Source organism: Belonocnema kinseyi, chromosome 1 (genome assembly GCF_010883055.1).
Source record: "Belonocnema kinseyi isolate 2016_QV_RU_SX_M_011 chromosome 1, B_treatae_v1, whole genome shotgun sequence".
NCBI lineage: Eukaryota > Metazoa > Arthropoda > Insecta > Hymenoptera > Cynipidae > Belonocnema > Belonocnema kinseyi.
Genome location: NC_046657.1, coordinates 86693433 through 86700625, shown reverse-complemented (window position 1 = coordinate 86700625; position 7193 = coordinate 86693433). Strand labels below are relative to the sequence as shown.

The 7193-nt window shown below is 32.8% G+C and overlaps 1 protein-coding gene across 1 annotated transcript in view; it reads right to left on the bottom strand.

Annotated features, from left to right (window-relative positions):
* Nucleotides 1–5549, bottom strand: part of LOC117170375 (prolyl 4-hydroxylase subunit alpha-2-like) — a 29796-nt gene extending 24247 nt beyond the window's left edge. The window contains exon 1 of the mRNA XM_033357137.1: nucleotides 5506–5549. The gene's annotated coding sequence lies outside the window, so the exon portion shown is untranslated. The remainder of the gene's footprint in view (nucleotides 1–5505) is intronic.
* Between the last annotated feature and the right edge of the window lie 1644 nt (nucleotides 5550–7193).

Here is a 7193-nt window from a genome sequence, read left to right as displayed (position 1 = left end):
ATAGAGCTCCAAGGAGATTATGTTAAAAAATTAAAAAAAAATTTACCCAAAAAAAATTGTTTTTATACTTCATTCTAAGGACTTATTGAACTACCCTCGTATCAAGACCTTCTGGTGAAAGAAGTTTCCTTCAAGCTATCAGCATTTGGCATATATTTTCATCTTATATTTAAAGTTGGAAGAATCAATTCCGGAGTGGTTCGTGGAAGGGCGCACAATACTCCTGCCAAAAATAGGAAACTTAGCTGATCCGAAAAATTACAGGCCAATCACTTGCTTGAACACACTGTATAAGATATTCACTACTATGCTAACTGATAGATGTGTCTGCGAAGATGCAGCATCCTTCCAGGAAGACCTATCGATGGCCTGAATTAATTACTCATCTGGTAAAAATCGTATGAAAACTAATAAGTTCACCTTTCAGGGAGGTGACTTTCAAAGCGACACCATGAGCCCACTCCTCTCTTGCCTCACATTATTGCCACTATCTCTAGCACTTCGCCATTCCGACCGGTATGTTTGTATCAAAACCTGCAGTTTGAAAGTACAAGGTTACTCATGTATATGATATGGAAGATCTTAAGATCTATGCTAAAAACAAAGAACAACTAAATCTAGCTCCAGGGATTGTGGAACGATATACTGAGGAAATAAGACAGGAATTTCGGTTTGACAAATGCGATATGGTTTATTTGTTCTTCCGAACTGTCGGCGTGGAACAAAGCATCTGCAACCAACATGCTTGCCATTTCGGAAGTACTCCATTTATTTGGAGTGGCTTCATGGACGATAAACGAGCTCAGGTGCCTTGATATCGGGACACAAAAGGTTATGCACATGATCAAAAGCATGCATCTAAAGTCTTCTGTTTCACGACTCTACATCTCACGCCGTCAAAGTAGTCCTAGAATATTGAATCTTGAATGTCTTCACAATAGGATTATTCTGGTTACAGCACATAGAGTCGCAAATGGAAGAGACCCTCTTCTTAAAATGGTCAGGAAGCACGAAGAAGTGGGCAAAGGAGCGTTTCGGTACAAAGTGGCGAAGGAGGCTGCTCAAACACTCGGACTTAACTTCAGTTTTAGGGGTGAGAAAAATGCATGAAATCTTTTCCATCTCGAGTACTCACTCCTGAAAGTCCGGATTAAGAAAGCTCAAGAGAAAAACTTACGTAAACAGCTCCTCGATAAAAGGATGCACGGCATCTTCCACAGAAATGTAGAGGATTAGCGAATGTCGTGTAAGCTAACTTTTGCTATCCTTAAATCACCCGGATCTAAGTCTAGAACGGAAAGTTTCATTTTGGTATGTCAGGACGATGTCATTTCCACCTTAACATACCGTCGCCACTTTTTGAGCTAAGACATTCCTGATGATAGCTGCAGGGCGTGATATGCACACCCCGAGAATTTAGCACACATACTATCTAGTTGTCCAACTCATGCGGGAACTACCTACATCCAAAGGCACAATGCTGCAATAAGAGTGCGTTATTACCGTCTCTGTCACTCTTACGGAATTACCTCTAATACCGCTTCTCTAAATACTCCTAGGGAAATGGAGTCAAGTGTCAAGAATGAGAAGTGCGGCGTATACTGGTATTTTATATTCATAAAAATTGATTCTATTTCACACTCGAGGCCTGACATGGTTCTTCTTAACTTCGAGAAGCGAACCTGAAAAGCATCCTAGCGTGTCTAAAATATGCTCAAACACTTGCGGAAAAAATTCAGAAGTCAACCGCTAAAAGTCAACCGCTTCATGAACGTAAACTGACATTTTCATATTAATTTATGAATCATTGTAAGGCGCATGGCTTTTTTCTATTGTAAATGAATAAGTTATTTTAAGATGTGGCGTGAAACATTTGTACTGTAGATACAAGTCTCAAAAATAAAAATAATTTGTATAGAAAACTTATAGTGAGAATTTATTTTGACGCATATATTAAAAAGGTGGAGATTAGTCTTATGCGGTTCAATGTCAAATAAAAAATCAATTTTCAAAGAAGAAGAATCATTTTATACTTAAAAATATGAATTTTCAACTGAAAAAATAAAAAATATCAACAAAAGAGTTAAATTTTCAACTTTGAAAGTAAATATTACAACTAAAAAATAAGTATTTAATCAAAAATATAATAGTCACATTTTCAGAGAAGAACTGTAATTTTCTGCAAAATAGTTTAACTTTCGAAGTAAGTTGCAATTTTGCAATTATTTGAAATTTGTAACAATTTGTCAAGAATTTTGTAAGGTTTCACGAAAATAAAAAAATAAAACATTCTTTCAAGTTCTTAGGAATAATTAAAATATTTTTTTATTTCGAAAAATTAGTTTTAACAGATTGTGCCAAAACATTTCAAAAGATTTCAAAAATTTTTAATGAATCGGAAAAATTTTGAAGGCAATAGTTGTTTAATTTTGCATAATTGAAAAAAATCAGGAAAAATTTGAATAATTTTCAAATATTAGAAGTCTAGAGGATCTAACAAGTTTAGAAAAAAAATTATTTTTCTATTATCTATTTGAAAATTTGTAATGATTTCTTATTTCAAAAAATGTACTTTAAGAGAAAATTAAAAATATTTCGAAACATATCAAAGGATTTCATAAAATTTAATAGAAGAATGTAGAATTTTTAAGGCAACTTGTTTCAATTTGATAAGATTAAAAAATCAAAAACAAAGAAATCGACTAAATTCAGAAAATATTTAGAAGAATAGAAGAGATACAAATCAAAATTTAAACTCAAATTCTGTTAGAAATGGGAGCGTTCACATATGATGCCACGCTTTATTTCAACCTTTTTACCCCCCCCCCGTACCCATGGTCCTGCTCAATCACGAATTAACGAGACCCAATCTGTAATATTACGTGACCTTCTTTCTATCAACCCCCTCCTTTCACAATTTTTTAAATAATTAAAAAATTCTTTTCGGAACTCTCTAAAATATAAAAAGCAAACTTTACATGAACATAATCAAAAATATAAACCTGATTATTAACAGTTTTTTATTCTTCTCAAAGAAAATATCAAACAGCTAGGATATATATAGACTTTATAAAGTTAAGGTTGTTGAATAAAAGCAAGAAACTTTAGAAGCTTTAATGGAAGTCCGAAAGATTTGAAGGGGATAAATCTATTTTTCTTAAAATTCATGGGAAGAATTTAGAAGATCGTAAGTCAGTTTTTTTACATTTTGAATGATTTTCAAAAATTTTGAGAAAAATTTCAGTTATTTAAAATTATTTGTAGGAATTGAAGTCGTTTTTATTGCATTAGTAATATTAAACAATTTGAAAACAGTTCCGAAAATTTATAAAATATTTCTTTATTTCTTCCAAACCTCTAAATGTTCTAAACATTTTCTTCATGCTATTTTAGGGTAAAGTTCAAATTTTGATGATTTTAAAAGAAAAAGCCGAAAATGTATCAACTTGACCTCCTATGCTTTCTCAATATATGAAAATTTTACAAAACCTTTAATGTCTAAAAGCACTTATCTCAATAGTACAGAATTTAGGTTTTACAATTTTATTTTCATTGTAAAATAATTGTAATTATAAATAAATATAAAATAAATTTAACAAAATGTATTTTGTGAAGATATATCTCATTATTTCAAAAGGAGAAAACAATTATAAAAATAAGTCTTTGTATAGTATTTTAATAACTAAGGAACACAATTTTTCCGTAAAGAAAAATGGAAGGGACACTCGTCAGGGTCCACATGAATTTCCCTCATGCGTTTTGGAATCAAGGAGGATAATCCATAGAGGCCCAACATGCGCTTTCTTCATGGATCCCTCGTGGTTGCCATTATGAAAGCCCTCTTGGCTTTTTTTTCATAGCTCGAACTTGTACTGGCTGATCTCTGAGATGATAACATGTGTTTAGGGTTTTAGTATTAAAGGAATTTGTATGACTAGTATACTCAAAAACATTCTTTAACGAAAAAAAAAAACCAAATAAATTCCTCTTCGAGAAGCAACGCACATCGAGCTCCTAAGGTGCGTTATTTTCTGAAAAACATTTGTATTAGCTCTTAGATTGACAAGCGTAATCATCATTTTCTGAACTAAACGCCATAGACATTGTTAGAGAATTTCGCAATTCCACCGAAAATTCTACCGAAAAAAATATGAAGGGAAGTTGAAAGATAAAAAAACTTCCAGTAGGGCAGTTTTTCGTGACTACTCATCAGGATATTTTGCAAGTTTAAGACCGATTCATTGACAATTGACAGAATTAGGTATTTTACTAAAAAAGTATTCGATTGCGCTAAGTAAGTTCATATTTTTTATATATTTGATAGCCATGGCTCGAGTATTTTGCGTGTGCATACTAAATGTCTAACGGTTTCAATGATATTTGTCTGCGTTACGACAATTTATGTTTTTAACCTTCAGGGCACGGAATGGATTAGCGTAACCCGAGCGAATTTTCAAAGTAGTTTTCCCTTAGAAGTTAATTTTGGGGCCCATAACGGGGGGGGGGGGGGGGGGGGGGGGGGGGGGGGCTCTGAGATGGGAATATTTGAAGCGTCGTTCGACAACTTTAGGCAGCGCTTAGTCTGAAAATTATACATTTGGAAAAATCAGTGTCGGAAATTTTATATCCAATCCGCACGCAACGTGGTAAAATCCGTTATGTATGAAAATAAACATTGCCTTTTTACAAGCCTTTTATACGGTAGAGTATACTGGTATATATAATTACATTATTTTAAATTTATTTTGATGATGTTATTTCAAATATAATGACGCCCCGTAAGGAGCCTAGAACCATAAATGACAATAAAATGTCTAAAAAGAAACGCTACAATCTTTGTCCCAGTTCTCTTGACCATAAATATTTTTACAAGTTTGTATGATGTGACAAGGTACATAAGCAAGGAGCATGTCGATAAGATATTCTGCGATTGCGCAAATAGCTGTTAATAGTGTCTAGATTATTGTATTCAATAAAAAGAAAGTTAAGCAATTTCTATTGTTAAATTTATGTTATACTCATCAATATTATCTGTAAAAAGTATTTTTCGCATTGTCAAATATGTTTCTTTTTGCGATATTTGTTATATTGTTTCTACTTACCTATTTTAACAGAAGCTATAAAAATAGGCAAGTAGAAACATTATGAATATTTACTTTGGTTTAAATACATGAACTAATACAGCTCAAATTTTTTTAAACATAACCTCTCTTGCACTGCTACTGTCATGCCATATACAATATTGCTTTTTATCATTCATATTATAAGTTAACCCGTACTAGATTCATATAAAAAATGGTTGTAATATTTCCAAAACATGTAGTACTTCAAATTTCCGTCGATTACATTGCGATTTGAAAGGAAACAGAATTGTGTCAACTAAAATGAGCTCTACTGAAAAAAGGAAGAATCTAGTTACTTTGTTTTTACACGGGCTCAGTAAAGTTTGATGCTCGCAACCTCTATTTTTTGTAATCTGGTAAAATTAAAAGAGGACTTTCTCACCCAAAGAAACAAACTGTCGCGATACGACCGCCGATATTTTGGTTTGTTTTGTGAACACCCCTAATGGACATCCCTAATTTCTCAGAAATTGTATCCTATCTGCTAGAGTAGTGTCGGTGCTCGTGTACCTGAAATGGAGGCGATGTCATTTTTGTCATACCTCACATCAAAATTGTGCAGTTAGGTGCAAGAACGGTGTTCTTGTGTTTCTTAGCAGTTACATATTTTTCATCTAGATTGTACATAATTTATAAGAAATAAATTAAATGCAAGTAGATGTGACTTGCTGTCCATTTGTATTTCATAAAGTTATGTGCATACTCGTAACAAATTAAAAATAAGTGAATTCTAAAAACGTAAAAACAGCATTGTCGCGCCAAAACGCTCATTTTTAATTTAAACTAATCACCGACAACTGGTACGTCGACCGTACTATAGAAATAACTCTTGAGTAACTTTAAGCACTCTTTTGGAGTGCGTTAAGTTCCCGATCCTAAAAGTGCCCATGCACACCTTGACACACAGTGTATCATATTTTTAAGTAAATATAAAGTGATTGTCTACACGCGTATATCATAGTATTTTTTATGGAAAAAGTACGAAAACTCTAATAAATCCAATAAAGAATTAATGTTGAATACTAATTGATACTGGTGGTCTCAATTCAAATGGGATCCAGGAGGCAAGCCCCGTTGAGGAATGGGGTGTATTTTGTTACAAATATTTTGATGGATTACGTTACATGTACTGTTTGAGTCTTCTTTACGCTTAAACGTAAGATATTCGAAAGAGATTGCGTAAGGATGGAAAAGTACAAAGGAAAAATGCTTATAGATGCGAGAACTGAAAAGTAAATTTTTCGAATATCAATCACGTGATAAAAATCAGCACTCTCTAATTAGAGTGTGTGCAAACCAAAATTTCGTTCTAGTTAAACCTAATCTTAGTTCAAATCAATTCGTACCAAAAATTCTAATTTTTCAGAACTCCCCATAAAGTAAATTTACCATTATTTGAAATGTTTAATAGTACGCACCTTAATATTTTTTTATTTTTCCTGAGAGCACTGTCGTTTGTATGAAACAGAAAATGAAGAAAATGTGTCACAATATCCTTCTTCGTATGTTTATTTTTATTTTAACGACGCACTTAACTCCAACACAGCAATATTAAAAATTATCTATCTCACGATATCAATAAAGAATCCGAGTGTGTTAAAAAGAAGTTCATACACTTATATTTCATTTTTGAATTTTCCTATATCGTTGTATATTGATTTACTGACAACGAACATGAACAACTGACCACGAAAGTAACTGCCAATTTCGATGATAAAATATATATTCAGGGAGAAAAATCAAAATTTCTTTGAAAAACACAAATGAATCTGATCTGGAATAATTAATGATTAATGTGATGCAAATTTCTTTTAATGAAGACTATGGCTAATTACTACTGAGCCTCTGACCTCCACTTGTCTCCGTATTCTTTTAATTGTTGTTTAAGTCTTAAGAACAAATGGTGATCTATGACGTCGCGAAATCGACAAAGCGACATATGCATGTTTATGCTTTATAGTTATTTAGTTAGTTGAGATCAGGAGGGAGACCACATCAAGGGGACTCTCGGGCTGTCAAGCTATAATACCTAACTCAATAGTCATTTTTAAAATATAACAGTCGGGTGCA